The following is a 21,382-nucleotide window of genomic DNA, read 5'->3' as shown; positions in this document are numbered from 1 at the left end:
GCTAAAAGTGTCTCAAATTTTTCAATAATTCCTTCTAAACACAATACCTACATGCTGTCAATACTATTTTTTCACATGTGCTGATATATTGTCATATGTATCAAATAATCTCTTAGTTCCATTTTGATATTCCCTTTGGAGACCTCTTGCTCTATTTTTGTTCAAATCTTGATGGGCTGTTCTGTACAACTGCTTAACAGCTGTCATCTGTCTGTAGTAAGAAGCCTCTGAGTGGCCCCCTAGGGATCCCATGTCTTGGTATTCTTGTTGTTGTGTAATTTTGTCTACTTGAGTGTGGGCGGGAACTATTATTCACTTCTGATAAACTTATGTGCTAAGTGTTTGAGAAATACTGGAAGAAGAGAAGGGGAAGAACAAGGAAAAAACCTTTTATAATTCAGATAAAAGACAGTGTTGATTTGAACTAAAAAATGGCATTGGATATAAAATAAATGGCAGGATCAGAGACCTCTTAGAATAGATGGAAAACCATCCTGTGTGATCAGTCTATTATCTGTTTAATATATATTAAGTATCCGTTAATGTAATCTACTTAGATTGTTAACTTCTCAAGGGCAGAGAGGAGTCCTCATGTAAGTTGCTTATCTGAAGTTTTCAAATTAGAGCTGCGCATAAAGTGGGTGTCTGTGGCACGTGTTGTCTTGCATGTCCCCCAATGGCCCTGTCCACTCCTCACCTCCTTGCCCCCCACCCTCACAGTCCTGCTAGATGACTGGACTCATTAAAACTCAATCATTTTCATGCTAACCTTAAATGGGGGACATTGAGTCTATGGCATTTCTCTCTGGTTATTTGGACTATTGGGAAACAGAATATATGTATGGGAGTAGGATTCATAGGGCAGGGAAGAACAAAAGTGGCTGGCTGGTGAAATGGTTCCTCTGGCAGCCACCCAGTATACTTCTCTGCTTCTTCAACAGTGACCATCCATTCTTCCTGCTGAAAAGAAGCAATCTGTTTTAAGCCAGAAATATCATGAGAAGGAGACCAAGTTTCCACAAGTGAAAATTATATTAATTATATAACATCTAAGCAGTTCATGGGAATCTGAAAAAGTATTCCTTTTACAACCTCTTGCAGGGATCTATATTCACTGCAGTTGGACACATGGATTGGACCCAGCATAGATTTCCTTTTCCACTCAGAGATGCAATGTATATACTCATCCTAATTAATCAAAAATATTTTGGACAGATGCTCAAGATACCCACACGGACATTAGACAAAGAGGGAACAGAATAGCATTGTACTCTGTAGCATTATCAGTATTATATACTTCATTCCAACATCCCTAGAACATTTATGGTCTAATTTCCTATTGAGTAAATGTGTGAAGAAAACATATATGGTTTTAGAATGGATCATTAAAAATAGGAGGCACCAAGGCACCTGGTTGTCTCAGTAGGTAGAGTGTGTGACTCTTCATCTCGGGGTTGTAAATTCGAGCCCCATGTTGGGTGTAGCGATTAATTTAAAAAAATCTTTAAAAAAAATAGGAGAAACCATTTCTTCCTTCCCTCCCTTCTTTCTTCCTCCCTTTGTTTCTTCTCATGTCCGCTTCCTGCCACCTCTCTTTCTTCATCAATTAGTTGAGTAACTGTTACGTTCGGTCCACTAAGTAAGGCAAAATTAAGAAGAGAAAGCCTAGTATATTACCTTAAGATCTGGGAATAATTCCTCCCATTAATCAGGCCCTGGAGACCAAATTTTAAAGCAGCCTCTCCAACAATAAAACAGTTTTGCAATGGGGATCTGCAGGTTGGTGACTTCTACACCCAGCCTATTAAGTTCTTTGTTCATGCCCTCATTTTATGGTTTACTATCTGCTTCCCCTTCACTCTAGTGGACTGTGACCACCTGGTGGGGCAAGAGACTAATTTTCATTTGGGTTTCTCTTCCTTGTCTTCTGTACCTCATCTCCCTCCCCCACTCCCACCCCCACCTTCCTGGACTGTAGGAGCATACACTGAATAACATGTGTGAAAGCAATCTGAACTTCTTGGAAGTCAAGAGTGACAGATTCAAGGCAGGGCATTGTGATTTTCTTCCTGAAATCTGCTGTTTAAAATATTGACTTCAATAAAAGTACTTGATGTTAAAAGAATTAGCCTATTCCATTTATGATGATCTTTTAATTGCAAGAATCTAAAGGCATATAAAACATTGGTTCAAATGACCATTAAGAATGGGATCAGATGGTTTCTTAATTAAAGTAGTCGCCTCACTTTATTAGTTAGGAGAGGCTAGGCTTATGCTGTGGTAACAAACAACCCTGACATCTTGGTGGTTTAACACCTCAAGTTATTTCCCACTAATGCAAAATCCACTGGAAGTCCAGGCAATTCTCCGGGGCAGCTGCCAGGACAGGGATTCAGCGGTCCATACCACTTCAGTCTGGGACTCCACCATCTCAAATGAGCCTTTCTCCATGATTGCTGGGACAGAGGAAAACCAGATTGGAGAATCATGCAGAGCACTTCACTGACTCAGCTTGGGAGTGCCATATATCATTCCCACTCATTTTTTCTGTTCTTAAGTAGGCAGATGTCCCTCATTCTCCCTGAAGTACTAGGAAGTGTAGCTTCCCTTATATACCCAGAAGGAAACAGGAGCTAGTTATTGAGAGCATTAATAATGTTTACCATACTACCATACTTACTAATACTCCTGGAGCTAGCTCCCAATTCCATGGATGATAAAGCATAACAGTAATAAAGTTGAAAGGCAATCCAGTGCTAACAACTCATTCTTAGAGATAGGGAAACCAAGAATTTGTGCCCAAGGTCATGAGGTCACTAATTATGAGTCAGGAGTAGAACCCAGAGCTCTTGATGCTCAGTTCAGAATTCCTAGTCTCGTGACAGTTCCCAAGTGCTTTCCTTGGGAGGTTAATAGGTAATTCACATACATGAAAGTGATCCTGTGGTCAAATTAATCCACAAAGACAGGTTAAACACTAGGATAAATAAGGCTAAATAGGTTTATTTGCAGGAGAACTCCTCAAAGCCCTTAACGTAATAAAATACATTGTGAATCTTCATGTACTAGAGTATCCAGTAATTATTGACCATTTTTGAACACAGGAAACATCCCCTTCCCTGTAATATATATTTTCTTCAGAGTACCTTATAAGTGAGGATCACACTATCATATTACCCTTGCAAAATTGTTATGCAGACAAAGTTAATCTTTGGAAGTTAACCTCATCGATATTGTTTAATAGATAGATATTTTTTCTCTTCACCCCTCTTAAGTACCCATTTCACTCATAAATCAAAATCATTCTGGTTTTAAGAGCTATATCCCACTGATACACACCACTATTCTTACATTCATACATTATCTCCACTCATATAAAAAATAGGTAGTGAGCATAGACTTTATGCCAGGTCTGATATTGATGGTAGATACTTAAAGATGAACAAAATGTGATCACTGTTTTTATACTGCAAATAGACTAAAATGGGAGACAAAACCCAAATAAACAATGTAACAAAATGTTCTAAGTGCTATTATAGACACAAGAATAACATTCTAGGGGCACACAAAATAGATGTGACCAATTTCTGCTTTTTCCAGTGAAGTGAAACTCCTAGGGGATTTTCTCAGGAACTATTATTAAGTCTTTTCAATCCTTTATTTGAACAAGTGGTTTCCTGGCTCTCAGTACTGAGATTTTCCCGTACACTAGTGACACTGTATCTTACCCACTCTAGCCTACTGGGATAAGCAGACAATGTCTTGGAATCTTGGCTTAGTAGCTCATGTAGTGGCTCTCCCTCCCTACTCCAGTCATGTGCAGATTCAATAGCCTTCCTTGTATATTTTCATCCAAGTCCATAGCAATTTTGTTCAAGGCAGGGCCAATGACCCACTTAGAGAACTACTCCCACTATTAGAAAACTTCATGCCCTTGGAGAATTATCTTCTATCTTTAAACCAATTTCAGTCTAAGTGAAAGTTCTGAAGGAAACAAGAAACATTTAAATTGTTCCAAATGGTCCACTGCCTTCCAAACATTCTTCTTGTAGAAATTTGCAACACAGAAGTGAGACCTTGTGGTTGTTACTGATCCTTACTTTTTTACATGTCCTTTTCTGAATGTTCATTGAGTTCCTACTAAGGTGCCAGAGGTGGTGATAGGCAGGCAAGGGACATTCAATTCAATCCCTATAGTGATCTTCTAAGTTAGGTACCCTTTCCCTCATTTATAGGTGCAGAAACTTGAGACAATGAGATTTTACATGTCTTGTCCAGAGATAATTATGCCAATAGGTAGATGAGCTGAAATTGAATCTGGGTTTATTGAATTCCAGATCTAAAAAGTGAAATTCCAACACATGCTGTGTTTCATCCTGAGACCTCACTGGTCTCTGAATGCAAGTATGCCAATCATTTAATCAACACTTGAATCCTCTTTCCTTATTACCTGCAGAGTCTTTTCCAATTATCTTTGGGAGTCCACAGGGATATATTACATATATTCTGCTCCACTGGTTCCTAAACCTATCATCATTAGAATTATCTAGGAAGATTTAAAAAAGTAGATTCTTGGGTCCTGCCTTTAGAGAATTTAGATTTTATGGGTCTAGGATAGTGTCCAGGAACCTGTATTTTTAACAAAGTGCCCTGACTAACCTGATGACTAGTCAGGTTTTAGAACACTGGGTATTTGTTTGTTTGTTTGTTTTGTTTTGTTTTTTTACATGCTATCATATACTGAAATTGGGGATTGAGGCCCAAATGGTGGGTAAAAGATCAGCAAAGCATCCTGTGATGCTTTTCAGAAAATTAAAGCTATTATCTCTCTCTCAGTGGTTCCTGGTACTATCTTCCCTCCTCAGCAATACAGCCCAGGAATCAAAAAACTAGGCTTTGGTCTTTTCTCCTTCCTTATTGGCTAAAGAAAGATAAAGAACCATGATGACTATACCATCACAAGGTAGTTGGAATGTGAATACAACAGTCCATCTCACTCCTTGTCTAGCCTAATCATCTCTCTGGAAGGCTACTGCAATATCTTTCTAATTTGATAGCCTGCTTCTATCTACTCTTACCCCTTGGTCTAGCTTTTCCAGTTTTATAGAGGCTAAATCCATTGGAGAAATTATGCAAGGTGTTTTGGAGGCAGAGAGAAAGGAGAAACTCATCTTTGAGAGGCCTTATATCTAAGAAGAGACATTCCTCCATTGGGAAGTTCAGAAATGTTGATGAGGCTCAAGAACCAAGGATGAGACAAACCTGAGTAGATGGCTGGGAGATAGGACATGCTAACATAGATTTAAAGAATGTATCATAAGCTGTGTCAGTGATGAGGTATGTTGTGACCATGATATATTGGAGATTAAAATGCTTCATCTCCTATTTTGGAGGTACTATGTATATATCCAGGATTCTTGGGAAGGAGAGGGTTTCCCAAAATGATAGCTAACAAAGTGTACAGACTTGTAGGATATTGGTGCAGCATATTGACAATGGATATTGATAATGGGGAAATATTAAATGTAGAATTAATTGAATTTATAGAAAATAAAGTCACTGTTTCTTGCACACTTGAGTTTGTTGTCAAAACCATAGGAGAAAGAAGGCAATATTAATGAAGAGCATCCAGCTTAGCACACAGAGTCAGGTTGGTTGTTATCAGAGACATCCTGGGGAGATGACTCACATCATTCATATGCAATGTCCTTCTGGCTGTCAATATACCTGCAAAACATCCCATAATTTCGGACATGGTGTTTTATTGAAAAAATGCAGAGCTGATTAGATGCTACTTCTAATTTTAAATATTATGGGAAAGGCTTTATCTGATAATATTTTATTTAAGTGATATCCATGAATAATTATGACCTTAAACTTGAATATAATAAACTGGCCTACTATAATTGGTGAAAATATGTCTCATGCTTGTCATCTTCAGCAGGAGATTGTGACTTCCTTGAGTTTAAGTTTATTTATTTATTTTTGAGAGAGAGACAGAGAGAGTGAGCAGGGAGAGAGAGAGAGGGAGAGAGAGAATCCCAAGCAGGCTCTGCACTGTCAGCACAGAACTCGATGTGGGGCTTGAACTTACAAACCATGAGATCATGAACTGAGCCAAAACCAAGAGTCAGACGCTTAACCAACTGAGCCACCCAGGCACCCCACAAATTTGTAGTTTTAAATTTTAATGTAATTATTTTTGCATTGCACAGAATAGTGTCTGACACTTGCAGGTGATTAGTAAAATTGTAAAAGAAGAAGAGCAATACATATTAAAAGAGGAGAAAGTGCTGCAGGTGATCAAAAAGTATGATAGTGGAGAAAGAAAGGAAAGAGAAAGTGGAGAAGGCAAGAAGAATAAGAAGGGGAAGGAAGGTAAGGAAGAACTGTGAACATTTGACAGGGAGGAGGAAACAGGAAACAGGATGGAGTTGAACAGGGAAAATATCTCTCAATTTCCATCAGATCAGAATAGGTTGTGGCTCCCAGGAAGTTTCAACCAAATACCAGGGATCTTTCTGTCTCCCTCAGAAAGCATTAAGCTTCATAGGAAGCAATTCCATAAAGCTTGGAGATCCACCAGTAGTCTTTCATGGACAAGTTTATAACCTGTAGTGGAGAGTACACAAGATTCAGGAGAACATTCTTACTTTTTATCTGATTGATTTAATATTGACAAGGTCATGTTGTGTCCAGGGAGAAACAGGGCTTAAGCTCTCACACTCCTCAAGAGCTGCATAGCTGAGCTTTAGGTGTTCCAATTGGACAGGTCTTCCAACTGGTATCCCTATTACCATTGATGTTGATTAGAAAATATTAGACTTTGGATGGGTTTTCTCCTCCTAGAAATAGGGAAGGAAGTCTTTCTTTATGCATACTTGGAAGATTGCCTTTCTGTAAACACATTATTGATTTTCCTTTTTCTCAATCATAAACCCAAACAATTATACCTTGTTTACCTTTCTCCTTTCATTTTCATCATCTATGCCATCGGGAAATCTCAATAAATTGTACAGCTAGAGTGACTGCCTCCATACTAATGTACATAAATGTAGCCAGGAATTGGCTAATGTGGCTTTGGCAAAATCACTATGGAAAGAAGAAGAGAAAGGAGACGTATTTACTGGAATAATGCAGTAAAACAGTCAGAAACTGCCTTTGGCCAGATGTGCCCAATAGTCTCTTGAAAATGAAATGCACACCACTTTATAGTTTCAGCGTGTCTGTGCGTTGTTTCCTTAGAAAGGCGTGGCATTCCCTTTAGAATATAGGCACCTTTATGATAACCACTCTTCTGTATAAGTAAATTTTTCTCATAATTGAAATTATTTATTTCAAGTCAAAAACTGAAAAATGTTAACAAATATTGGTATACAAAATATATATTCTCTACTCCTTTGCCTTCTTGAACAGGGAGTACTAAATTTGTAACAATTTTTCTGATAAACCAGGATCATTCTCATGGACCTCCATTATTGAATTTGATGGTGATAAAAGTAGGTGTTGCATTGCAGTTTTCTCTCTTCTTCTTCTTCTTCTTCTTCTTCTTCTCCTTCATCCTCTTCTTCTTTTTCTTCTTTGTTAAACAATAAACAGTGATTTTTCAAATCTCTCTGGTTTTCAATCTCTCTCTTCCTTTCTCTCTCTCTCTCTTTTTCTTGGATTCTCCTACCCTTAGGTTCATTCTATAAGCCTGTCAAACCATATGGTTTTGGTACCTGAGCTTTGTAATGGCTATTTCATGAAGTCAGGAGAAATTTTTTTGCTTAATTTAAAGGCATATTTGGAGGATTGATTTTGCTAGAGATATGAATTGAGGAAAATGGAACACTACTTTATCTAAACTCATACATTACTTCTTAACCACTTCAAGAAACTCTCCGAGCAGTCATATATCACTTTCCATCAGACAGTGTTTTTATAGTTTAAATGCTGACTGAACTACTATGAACAACTCTTTTAACTTTCTTCCAAATTACTACCTTGTGCCAGTACAAACTGTTCATCCCAGAAACACACTGGTCAAGTCCTGAACTACTGTGTGTGTGTGTGTGTGTGTGTGTGTGTCTGTGTGTGTGTGTGAGAGAGAGAGAGAGACTGAGAAAGAGAGAAAGAGAGACAGGCAGGAAAGTTTGTCTCTCAATCTATTTTACTTTTAAAACAAATAATAGACAAATTTTTCACAAGTAAATTCAAATCATTAAAATCTTTCTGACTGAAGCTATTTTTTAAGGCCAACATTTGAAAATAACTTGGGATATACCAATTTTGTTTTTGTATTAGATATGGCATGAATGACTTCTATACACCAGTTACAGACATTCTGGTAACCAAAGCTGATGTCTAGCAGGAAAGAGATTGGAATTACATCCACTGCAAGCTGAATTTCTGCCATTCATCATCAGTCATCAGTGACTTTATCCTGAGACTCAGTTGATTCCATCCCACAAACATTAAGTAATTATAGAATTCACAGGGTTACCATATTCACAGTCTCTTAATGTCAGCTTTTCTCATATATTGACTATGGCTAAATGGTAGTTTAAAAATATCTTTGTGTATTCCAAATGTCTCACATGATATTCCCATGCTTCAGGATAACATGATACTCGACTGCCATGTGTGTTTCCAGCATAAGGCCGCTATACCTTGGCTCCAGTTTAACCAAATTCAACTCCTTCCAGAACACACTATGACAAATTGGAGAGAGTCTATAATCAGCAGAGGATTTTTGTGGCTTGTAAATGCACCCCAAATTGCCAATAATGAATATTCCATAAGCAAGAAGACTTTCTTAGTTCCAAATACTATTAAGGAAGCAAAGATTTCATCAAAAATACTTATTTTGTAAATACTTTTGAACTTAGCAAATGACTATAGAGATTAAGCAGAAAGACTCCAAGCATGAATACCATTTACATCCAAAGTGTGATTTTCATGTACAAGCTGACTTCAGATGAAACTTCTCAAAATCACACTCATCTTCCAAAGGAGGATGTTCATATTTTCCAAAGGTTCAATTTCTTGGTCCAATCAATTTTGTTTGTATTACTGGGAGATTTCTATTTATAAAAGGGAAGTGTTCCTGCCAGTGATTAGGAAATAAATTGTTCACTGTTTGGAAGACAATTGACTTTCTCAGGTGGCTAGATGTCTTTTCATGCTTTGCGGTTTTGCTGAAAAAGCAGAATTACATTAAACAACTTGATTTCAAACAGATATGTTTGGAACACTTTATAGCTTAAGGCCTTTGAGACTATCTAGTTAAGAGGCATGATTTTCAAGATGAGAAAACCAAAACCTAAGAGTGAAGGAAACATCCAAATGTATGTTGTAAGTTAGGTTGATCTAACTCTTCTGAGTTTCAGTCCCTCAGGTATTTCATCACATTCATGTAGCATCATACCCTCCCCCCCATTTTTTAAAGTTTATTTATTTGTTTATTTTGAGAGGAGGGGACGGGCAGAGAGAAAAGGAAAGAGAGAATCCCAAGAAGGCTCCGCACTGTCAGCGCAGAAACTGACATGGGGCTCAATCCCATGAACCTGAGCCAAAATCAGGAGTCGGATGCTTAACCAACTGAGCCACCCAGGCACCCCTCCCCACTGCAGCCCTCACCATTTTTATCATTTATTTAGGACATACTATAAACCAGGCACTATGGTAATCTCTGGAGATATAAAGATGTATGAAAGAGTTTCTATATTCAGGGAGCTAAATAATGTAGTGAGGGAAAAACAGCAAGTATAAAACCAATAGTATATTTTAAAAGATGTACTATAAGAACACAGAGTAGAGTGTGAATACCTTGGCAGGTAGGATAGGTAAAGGGGGCTGATAAAGACCAAGAAAGGGGTTCAATTCAAAAACTGAGTCTTAAAGGCTTATTAGGATTAAAGGTATTTCAAACAGAGAGTAGAGCAGGTACCAAGGATGTGGTACACTTGAAGGACAGCAAATAGTTTAGTATACAATGGGATCAAAATGAGATGAAGGTTACATGACGGATAGCAGTCAGATAATGAAAGACTATGTATATTGTATAATGGTTTGAACTCTATCACCAGATTATAGGGAGATACTGAAAGGTTTAAGTCAGGGCATGATGTGATACTATTTGCAACTTAGGATCACAGAGATTGTATCAGAGAATAAAGGAGCAGAGGCAAGGAGAATACATTGGAGGCAATAGTAGCAAGGGAGCAAGAAATGGTGATGGTATGAACTAAGTGACAGTGAGGATGAAGCAAAGAAAGATGGAAGCGATGGATTTGATTGGTTTTTATTAATTGATTGGATGTGAGAAATCAAGGAAGGGGAAGAACTGGAGATAATTATAAGATTTCTGTCTCAGAATTCTGGTAGGTTAGTGACTTTTATCAGATTTATGATAGGAGTTTGGGATGCTATGGTTCGTCTTGATGGAGTCTTGATCCCACAGGGGATCTGTGGCTCTTGGGATCTGTCTTGGCTAGACTTATAGATTTAGGGGTGATGTATTCTCCCAACCCTACAGCACTTAAGTAAAAGTTCTGCCATAATAGAATTTGACAGAAGAAGTATAATCCCACCATATGTTATCAAGAAACCTTACTGGACTTCACTGTTCTATCTTTATTCTTCTTTTCCATCTTCCTTTTATTTTTTCTTGCAACAAATTACTTTAAGGGGCACCTGAGTGACTCAGTCTGTTAAGCATTTAACTTCAGCTCAGGTCATGATCTCATGGTTTGTGTGTTCAAGCCCCACATCGGGCTCTGTGCTGACAGCTTGGAGCCTGGAGCCTGCTTTGGATTCTGTGTGTGTGTGTCTCTCTTTTCCTCCCCTGCTTGTGCTCTCTGTCTCTCTCTCAAAAATAAACAAATAGACATTAAAAAAATTAGTTTGAGGGGTGCCTGGGTGACTCAGTAGGTTAAGTGTCTGACTCTTGATATTGGCTTAGGTCGTGATCTCACAATTTGTGAGATCAAGTCCCATGTCAGACTCTGGGCTGATGGCATGAAGCCTGCTTGGGATTCTCTACCTCTCTGCCCCTCCCCTGTGCATATCGCACACATACTGTCTCTGTCTCTCACTCTCAAAAAATGTAAACATATAAAAAAATTACTTTGAGTCTGGAGTCATAGGTATGTTCCAGCTTTGTCATTTTGTTCAAGTCATTTACTGTCTGTGAACATCTGCTTTCTCTTCTGTAAAAAGTCAATGATCTCCTGAAGGGTAGATGTAACTCTAAAATGAAGTAATGAACGTGAAGGGGGTTTGAAGTGAAGTGTAGATATGAGCAATTTTGTATTATTTTGATGATGAAAAAACCGTGGGTCCAATGAGATCTCATAAGCCGAGGCAATGAAAATGTGTACATTTGAGCCTGTGCGTGTGTGTGCACACATCCATGGTGTGTGTTGTCTTCTCGTCACTGTGTTGGCCAGTATCCTTGTGAAGGTCTGTAACACCTTCCATTTGGACTGTTACAGTATCCCATTCTTCTTATTCCTGTTTGTGATTCTCCTGCTGACCTAGGTGCTACAATAATTCAAGGCTGCTTTTCTTTTAATATTTTCAGCTTACTACTTAGTAGATCTTGGCTAAGTCACTTTAACTCTTGAAACCACATTTATTCTTCCTTAAAATGTGGCTAAAAACACTCAACCTCATACAGATGTAAGAAGAGGAGAAGATAATGTATATAAAAATCTTCACAAACTGTAAATCATTACATAAATATTACTTTTATTCTTATTTTTATTATTAAATATTCTATCATTTCATCCTCTTCAAATTTTTAGAAAATGTCTTACAGCATCAAAATTCAATTCACCTTCTTAGTTTTAAAGGGCTAATATTCTGATTCCAGAAATCCTTTCTGATGCTGTATTTGTGATTCAGTTTATCTGCTATTCTGCTCTGATCATTGACCCTAGTAAACCAGTGCCCATATTGCTCTGATGATTCTCATCTTAAAAAGATTACTCCTTCGTCGTCAGATACTTCCCCTTTCTTTTGCTTACATTTATAGCATAACTCCTCAAATATCTCTGTAAATTGTCTGAACTTTCTTGTTTTCTATTCTTTCAGCAGCATGTGCCACAGTTACTCATTTGTTCCTCCTTGAGATACTTCCTTACTTGAAATCTGGGACATCACTGTCTTGGTTCTTATGATTCAATCACTGTGCCTTCTTAGTCTCTTTTGTTAGATCCTTCTCATCTCCTCATGTATAGTTGGAGTGTCTCAGAGCTCCGTGTTTGACCATCCCCATCTCATGTGCTCCCCAGGTGAGTTCATTCTGGGCCATGTCATTAATTACCACTTATATACTAATAAATCCAACACTTGCCTCAATCCCAGCTTGTTCTTTTTAAGATGGAGGCTCACCTATTCACTTTCCTTCTGAGTATCCTAATAGTTGTGTTTTAAGAATATTCCCAGGATCTAGCCCTTTCTCACCACTTCTATAGCCACTATCCAAGAGCACCATCTCTCACCTAGATTATTCTAAGAGCCTCCTGTCTTGTCTTCCTGCTACAAGATTTGTCCTCTTCAGTTTTCAACCCAGCAGCCAGGGAAATCCTTTGAAAACTTACATTAGAGGGGTACCTGGGTGGCTCAGTCAGTTAAGCAATGGACTTCGGCTCAGGTCATGATCTCATGGTTTGTGAGTTTGAGTCCCACATAGGGCTCTGTGCTGACAGCTCAGAGCCTAGAACCTGCTTCAGATTCTGTGTCTCCCTCTCTCTTTCTCTGCCCCTCTCCCACTCATACTCTGTATCTCTTTCTCTCTCAAAAAATGTATACAAATTTTTTAAAAATAACAAATAAATAAAAGATACAACATTAGATCTCATCATTGTTTCTGCTCATAACATTCCAAGGATTTCCATCTTCCTCAGAATAAGATCCAAAGTTTTAAGTAGGATTTATAAGGCTCCGTTCAATCTGGTGTCCTATCACCTCTCAGACGCATCTCTTATTAGGTGACTCAGTGAAAAACTGCTGGCTTCCTTCCTGTTCCTGGAACACACCAAGCATGGCTCCCTCTCAGGTTTTTGGGTTTTTTTGCTTGTTTTTTTTTTTTTTTTTTTTTTTTTGCCAGGAAGGCTCCTCCTTATGTTATCTTCATGAATTGCTCCTTTACTTTATTCAAGTTTTTACTCAAATATCATATTTTCCATAGTGAGTTTGCCTGACCACTCCACTTATAATTATATCACTTTCTGAACCTTTACTGTGCCTTACTTTCCCCTTTAAAACACTTATCATTATATAATATATCATACGTTTGTTTATTTTTTGTCATTCTCCCACAACACAATGTAAGCTCCAATCTCTTCAAATGGCATGTGGCCAACACACATTTTTTTGAAAGGGCCTAGAAGGTGCTATCATTGTGACTGCGGTATATAAAATAAAGTGTTTAAGTATGCCCTGACAAAAATGAAATACAGCACTCATTTCCTCTTTATACTAAGCATAAGCTATACAGATTTAACAGAATGCTATCAGGAGATTCTTTATGTTTTAGTGTTGACTGATACCCCAAAGTCTGAGAATAATACAAGAAATTATAAGTGCCCTCACATGCCTGAGTGAAATGTTGGTCACCTATGCAGATCTATAAAGGCAATAGTTGAGAACCAGTTGTGTGATTCTTAGTTCAACAAATTTCTCCGTAATTCCTAAAGGTTGGAAGGTTGGAGAGGCATTATTTCTGGAGATAATTTCTCTAGAAAGGGTAGTTGGACTTGAGCGATTTTCTACTTTACCTTACTTAATTCCATACCTCCCAAAAGGGGTTAGATGGGCTGAGCTGCTTCTCTTTCATTTCAAACTAAGTGAGAATCCCTTTAAAAATATACATGGAGTTTTATTTACACCCTGAAATTTGTGAGGGTACAGAGACTGCTGCTAGCTAGATGCCTAGAATATTCTAAAGGTAATGGATTATGGCTTTCTAGTATCATAGAATAACTGTATTGGAGAGTAACTTCACTTCCACCAATATTAAATCCAAGATGTATGTTATCGATGATTCATTTTGGACTCCACAGACAGAGCTAACTTGGGGTCATTTTGGATTCTTCTCCAAGGAAAGTCTAGATGGGTAATGGAACTTCTATCCCTCCTTATGCTGAAAGACCCTGTGCTTCTGTTTGATAGACCCTGGGCTTCTACAAGAGGTTCATTGAATAATTTTGGATAGCTTAAAACAACAGCTTGAAAGCCTCTGATCTATTAGTGGAGAAAACCAAAAACAGTCACTGCACAATGTGATAGTTATACATTCAATTGTTATAAGGTATTAATGCCAGCAGAGAGGTGGAAACAATGAACTCTTTCTGGTGCTCTTAAAGAAGTAAGCTGGGTTTTCAAGAAAGGGAGGCAGAGAAAGGAGAGAGGCATTTTGGATAGAAGAATCACTGTGTAAAGTCTCAGAGGAAAAAAGGATGGAACATTTACAGAAGAGTAAGAAATATAGGGTGTATGGTTGTGGGGTTGAGACAGTGATCAGAGATGAGGTTGGAAAGACGATCCCTGGAAAGAGTCACAGACAGATGGGCCATAAACTGAATTTGTCTCATGGTTAGGTTCTATGGTGCTCGTTGACACTAGTGTATTGACCATCTAAAGAGTCTCCCTTATTGACTTCTAATTCTTTCTAATCCATTAAAGCAAAGACAACAGTCAAGCTTGTTATAATCCTCATGATAACATAGGAAAATTCTTAAAATGGCCCAGGATGTTCCATGTGGTCGCACTGCTACTCCAGCCTCGTGTGCCCAGCTGCACTTGGTTGCCACATTTCCTTTAATGTGTCATGCCACAGGTTTTTCTTGTTCCTTGTGCCTGGAATTCACTTTCTTTGGCTGCTTCCTTTTCCCTGACTACTATCTCTGCTACTCTTGGCGCTTAAATCGATTGCTGTATTCCCTCCACCTCTTATCAGTACCATTACCTCCTTGGGATGACACCTCCCGAAAATTTCAAATGTCCGTAACATATGGTTTCACGGCATCATGTACATTTCTCATCGTTGTCATTGTACATTATTCATGTAATTTCCATAAGCTCCCTCAGAGAAATTGCCATGTTTTTGTTTTTGTTGTTGTTGTTTTGCTCACCCGTTGCGTCTTTGGAGCCCAAGGCACAGTCTCTAGTACACTTACACATAGTAGGTGTTAATATTTATCTTTTGCATGAATTCATAGGTGTTCAGTTATAGATAAGATGAATATGGAAAATCATTTTTGACTCTTTAAAACAAAAATGTGAAGGGATAAATATTCGTTAATCTAGTATGTCTTTAAAAATCTAATTCTGGCTTTCAGTATCCATGTTGAAAATTTCTCCATTCTCCTTACGCAGGAGGGAAAACACTAAACTGTTCGTGAAGTAATTTTTACGAATCAACATTGAATGCATCACAAAATATGTAATAGAGATGATCTGCTGTGACAATAAAAATACATAACTTCCACTATGACTTTGAGCAATTCCAGATGGTCTGGTGTGGCATTTTTATGAAAGCTTCTTCTAAACTACCACTGTCAAAATTAATTTGTTTTATATAAAACTCTAGTATAGATTATACCTGAAGCATACAAAAGAAAACTGCATGGGTTTACAATGGCAAGTTTGCTAAAGAAAATATAACATATGGTTTGAGTAATTGAATAGAAGAGTTTTTATTTCAAAACCTGAACATAAGGCTAAGAGCCAAGCCATAGTCCTTTTGAGGGAAAAATGCCATCAGTGATAATTTTTATTATTTTCTGGAATTCAAATATGTGAACTATTTTAATTCCATAAGGAGTTTAATTTAAGCAATATAGCATGTCCTATTTGGGGTCTCTCTTCCAGACCTATAAAGGGCCCATAAGGTTAAAATGGAACAAACTGAGGCAAAGTGAAGCTATATGATTCTTTAATTTATTTGTGGAGTCAACATCACAATAAAATGCCTTTAATCAGATCACAGTTTAGGAGTAAACAAGTGAGACTCAGGCATCTAATTAATTAACTGACATTCTCCCTTCGGGCCTCCACTATTGGCTGGAGCAGTGCCTCTGGAAACTTATTTTGCATACTAATCACCTTGGAATCTTGTAGTACAGAGCCCAATTTGGTCGTTCTGCCCGGAAGCCAAAGATTCCAATTTCTAACAAGGTCTTAAGTGGCTCAAATGCTGCTGGTCTGTGGACCACATTTGAGTAGCAAGGAGCTAGACAGCACTGAGGCCATAGGGCCACAGAAGGTTGGGTGCTGCCTTTTTACTGGATCTCTGAATTCTGTCTGCTGCAGGGACTGTGTGGCACTGTTTGTGTTGGGGAGGTGAGATCGCCTTTTACCGTGTCCTCTAAAAGTGTCCACACTTGCTTTCTTTTCCGTTTCAAACCTGAATTTACCCCTGGCTGGTAGCCCTGATTCTATGAATGGCACCACCCAGTTACAAATACTTGAAAGTTTGAAGTTTTCGTTGACTCTTCTGCAGGCTTGTTCTTTATCCCTTGCATTCAATCCTAGGGCAAGTCACATTGCTATCCCAGCCCTGTGCCTGCTCCTTCTGTGTCCTTTTTCTCCCCGGTCCTTAATCGTCATCATATCAGCACTTACTGAGAACTTCAATATGTTGGGCTTTTACAACCATGAGACAGGTCATTTTTAAATGGTAAGATTCATTAATGTGGAAACTGAGGCAGAGAGCACAATCTATCACTTCACTTTAGTAATAAGTAGTGAGGCAGGAATGCAAACCCAAGTCGGTCTGACTCTAGGTATTGCTCCTAACCAGTATACTTGCTGCTTTCCAACTCCCATCTCTTCCCTCAGTTTACATTAATTTGAACTAGAATGTAAGCAGATTTATCTGGGCTTGTTACAGATTAAAGATAGTATAAGCATTTCAGTCATTGTCCTTGAGTCTCTTACACACGCCAGTGCCAAGAGCTTCTTCCCAGTGCCCTTGTCTGGTGATGTCTTCATTGTCTGCCAATTGTCTCAGTTGTATTTGAAATCCTAGGCCATAGGGTCATAGCTTCTTCCTTCACAAGCTTTCTGCTCCAGCAGAACTGAGATTGGCGTCCACACCTCAGTGGTGTCTACCAGTGACGAGGGAGCATAAGGCAAGCTGACAGGCTGAAACCTGCCCCCCTTGAAGGTGGGGTACGTGTGATATTCCTCAGGCACTCCTGGCTGCCCAAGAACAAAGGAAAGGAGAAAAACAAATGGTTAACTGATAGAGATCACAGTCCTCCGGGACCTAAGTCTTCATCACCCCTCCATAGTGATGTGGGAAACAAAGGCAGAAGGAAATGGCAGATAGAACTAAATTTCCTTATAATCTGCAGCCCATTGACAGATACTTGAGGCTGGCAGAGCAAAACGTTTCTCCAGGACCTCCCTAAGTCTTAATGCTAATGCTTTGCTAGAGGGAAAAACAACCTTAGCTTGACAATAGTGAGACCTCCAATAACAAGTGAGTCTTTAGCATATGAAAATGTCACTGGAAACTTCCCCTGGACTTTACCTCCCCCAACTCCATAGTATAAAACCCTTCTCTCTTCCTAGTGCCAGGGCAACTCTTTCTGCCCATGGGTCCTGTCTCCGTGCATTAATAAAATCATAATTTTGCACCAAAGACGTCTTCAAGAATTCTTTCTTGGTCTTCGGCTCTGGACCCCACAAACCCCACTGTCACCTCAGAAAACCTCATCACCAGGACTATCCTTCCTTGTTTCAACAATTAAAATCGTATCACCGAGGCAGGGCTAAAATATTAAATGTCATCTTCTTCATGAAATATCTTTTGGTTTTTGGACTAAAAATAGTTTTTGACTTCCTGGACAAATGTAGCACTTTATGCCCTCTTTTGGTACAATGAGGTCTTCAGTTAAAGACCTGAATTCAAGTCAGAGCACTATTAAAACAAAGTAAGTCTTTGGGCCACTGTATTCAATTCTGCTGATGAAGGAGAGAAGAGGGGCTAAATCCAATCTAAATCTGTTTCCAGGAATCCTTCCCATTTGGAGTTTGATGAGAGAATCAAGCTCTCATGCCCTAAGGCATCCATTTCATGCAATTAATGAACGTACCTGCTATACATCTAGAATGCTACTAGGTATGTACCATCCTTGGGAGAACTGAGAAACAGTTGCTGGAATTATTTTTGGTGTTCCATGGTTCACATGAGGAACTCTATTTGAGACATGTTGGGAGAATGGGGCACACTTTTCTAATTTGTCCATCTGGAAGGGGCATTTTTTTAGAGTTTACATAAGGGCACTTTGTGCAAGCAAAGGCCTTGGATGCCAGAGCTATTTACAAATTTAACTGCTGTACAGACTAAAGGGATTACTATTATTATAATTACGAGGACTTTCTTTCTTTCTTTTTTTTTTATCTTTATTTATTTTTGAGAGAGAGAGAGACAGTGGGAGCAGGGGAGGAGCAGAGAGAGAGGGAGACACAGAATCCAAAGCAGGCTCCAGGTCCTGAGCTGTCAGCACAGAGCCCGACACAAGGCTTGAACTCACGAGCTGTGAGATCATGACCTGAGCTGAAGTCAGACACCCAACTGACTGAACCACCCAGGTGCCCCACTATTATTATAATTACTATTATTGGTATTTCCCCTGGTGGGCTGTAAATCCCTTGAGACAGAGGCCATATTGTACTTATTTTGGTATGTGTCTGGCCATCACCTCTCTTGTCCCTACATTTGTATCCAAATACCTCATTCATACTCAGTTTTTTATAACAAGTCTTATGTATTTTCATCTGGTTTAAAGAAATTTGATCTTGCTACATCTGTGTTTTTTTCTTTAGATATTATAAATTATTTTTGAAATCAAGGAAGACAGAAAAAAGAGAAGGAAGGTAGTCAGGAAGCAATTATAATAATTGGAAAAATATCACTATCTTTGTTGAATTTCTACCGTAGGCTTCCCACGCAAGAGAGATTGCAGAGCACTGCCCTCCAGTACTTGGCACTAAGGCAGACCTTGTCCCTTGAGGACCGTTGGGCAGTTTCTCGTGTTTTTCCTTACGAAGTCATGACACTTGCAGAGCTACTCACTCTCACATGGGTACTGAGAGTTCTAAAGAATTATTAACAGGGGTGATCCCAATGGACTGAGACTTAGAACTAGCTTATTTCCTCTTTTTCTGGGATTAGGTGCTGGACAATTAGATACCACATTGGGCATAAGGGAGGATGATTCTTTTTGTTTGTTGTTTGTTTGTTTGTTTGTTTGCTTTGAGAGACAGAGACAGCACCAGTGTGGGAGGGACAGAGAGAGGGAGAGAGAGAATCACAAGCAGGCTACGTGCTGCTACCCCCCCTGGCCCACCCCATGCAGGACTTGAACTCATGAATTGTGAGATCATGTCCTGAACCAAAACCAAGGGACACTAAACTGACTGAGCCTCCCAGGTGTGCCAGGGAGGATGATCCTTAACGAAAATAGGGGTTTTTTTTTTGGCCAATTTACTGATGAGCTTCAACCTGGATTTAATCTAAACTAGACACAAAATTGGGACATTTATTTTATTCCATATATTCTAGAATTATTTTGTATATATATAATATATATATATATATATATATATATATTCATCTCTAAAATAGGAATAAGAAGAATACTTATTCAATAGTTTTTGTGGGATTTGTTTGAGAATGTATGTAAAATGTTTGCACCTTATCAAAAATCAACTTAATGCAGGCGGTATGGCTTAGCCAAGTACAGGAATAAAAAAAAATCACTTCTTCTGATACAGAAATTTTACTTCTACCCAAGAAATTAAGACTTCATTGGTCAATTTAAGGGTTTAATACATTACTAGGTTATATTGCTCTTGTAGTAAACTGAAAATCCACGAACTCTCATTAACTTGATCCCCACAAGCTATAGTGGAACAATTAACTTTTAGACTTACAATGCATGGTTTTACATTGATTCTTATCACATTTCACATTTTTGAACCCATTGTTTTAGAGTTTTGAATTCTCTTTGAAACACAAAATATTTGCTATTACTCTTTTTTTAAATGTTTATTTCCTTATTGTTTTAGTAATCTCTACACCCAATGTGGGGCTCGAACTCACTACCCAGAGATTAAAAGTAGCTTGTTCCTCTGACTGAGCCAACCATCTATTATTCTTGATTATGGCTAACCTATTTAAATTGATACTAGCTCAAAGTTTTGTTTACTGTATTCCTTTAATGTCCCTTAACTATAAACCAAGACACCAGAAACCGTTAAAAAAGAAGGCTCTTTTTCTCTGGGAGACTCAGAGAAAGCTTGTCACTGTAGAACTCATGCATAGCAGATGTAAGTTCATTGTCTGTTGAATTTCCCATTTTATGAAGCATTTTTTGAGTGTAAGTAGCTGTGCTTTCCAATCGACAAGAAGTATTTTTCCAAATGTGATGCCATTTGGAATAATTGATCATTTCCAATGGGTGGAAAATGCTATTTGGAATAATTGATCATTTCCAACGGGTTGAAATGTGTGCTTCATATCGCTGCTGAAGTAAGTTTGACTGATATTCCACAGCTCTACCTTAGAGTCCCCTGCAAGTATTGCTTTTAGTAGTTTTTAAAATAGGGAGTTTTAAAAGCAATAACTTGATTTCTGTTGTCTAGACGTTCTTTCCCACATGACTCCATCAAGAAAGGCTGAGACTCAGGCTGTCCCAACCTGCATAATTTATATAGTTGAGGCCTATTTTCACTGTCAAGAAGCCAAATCCCTCAGGCAGCCTTGCCAAAGAACTGTTCCACTCATTTTTTTTTCATCCCCAAGGCCTTCATTCTAACATTGCCTTCCCTTATTAACAAAAAGCAGGAAACAAACTTCTATTTGTGAGATGATGTCTTTTCCATTAAAAGAAGTTCAATCCTCAGAGAAAAGTATCCCTTTTCAAGTTGTTAGCTTCCCAGGAAGCTCCCCAATGCTCATGACTTAACAGTGAGTTATTCCTTCAAATACATTTGTAGGGTCAAGAAACTAAATGGCTAGTGTTCCTGGTAAAATGGCATCTTCCTTTTGGGTCAAATCCTTCTATAAATAGCAATAAATATTGAAGTGGGGGTTCAGTGGAGGATACTTTTTCTGTCGAATACCTGCTACACTAGCTTTGTGGGGGATGGAGGTAAGAAACTGGGAGTGAGATCCCCAAATCCCAACTTTCAAAGCTATAAGATCATAATTTAAAATTATTTTTATATAATAGGGAATATGTTAATTCACTTTTTTTTCCCTTTACAAGAAGGCATGAGAGTGGTGGAAAGAGGATTTGATTAAAAGAAGACCCAGGTTGTAGTGCTGACCAAAGTATGGTTTTGTGAACTTGAGCTAATGAATTTTCCTCTCTGGATT

At 38.4% G+C, this 21,382-nt stretch overlaps 1 long non-coding RNA gene across 1 annotated transcript; it reads right to left on the bottom strand.

The window, feature by feature from the left end:
* Window positions 1–372: 372 nt before the first annotated feature.
* On the bottom strand, window positions 373–2,803 carry LOC122482689. The gene is made up of 2 exons (XR_006297210.1): window positions 2,681–2,803; window positions 373–960 (listed from the first exon to the last, which is right to left on the bottom strand). It is a non-coding gene; the product is annotated as an uncharacterized LOC122482689 (long non-coding RNA).
* Between the last annotated feature and the right edge of the window lie 18,579 nt (window positions 2,804–21,382).

Source organism: Prionailurus bengalensis, chromosome D1 (genome assembly GCF_016509475.1).
Source record: "Prionailurus bengalensis isolate Pbe53 chromosome D1, Fcat_Pben_1.1_paternal_pri, whole genome shotgun sequence".
In the NCBI taxonomy this organism is placed as follows: domain Eukaryota; kingdom Metazoa; phylum Chordata; class Mammalia; order Carnivora; family Felidae; genus Prionailurus; species Prionailurus bengalensis.
Note: the sequence above shows the minus strand (reverse complement) of the source record. Positions and strands in the feature narration are given on the sequence as shown.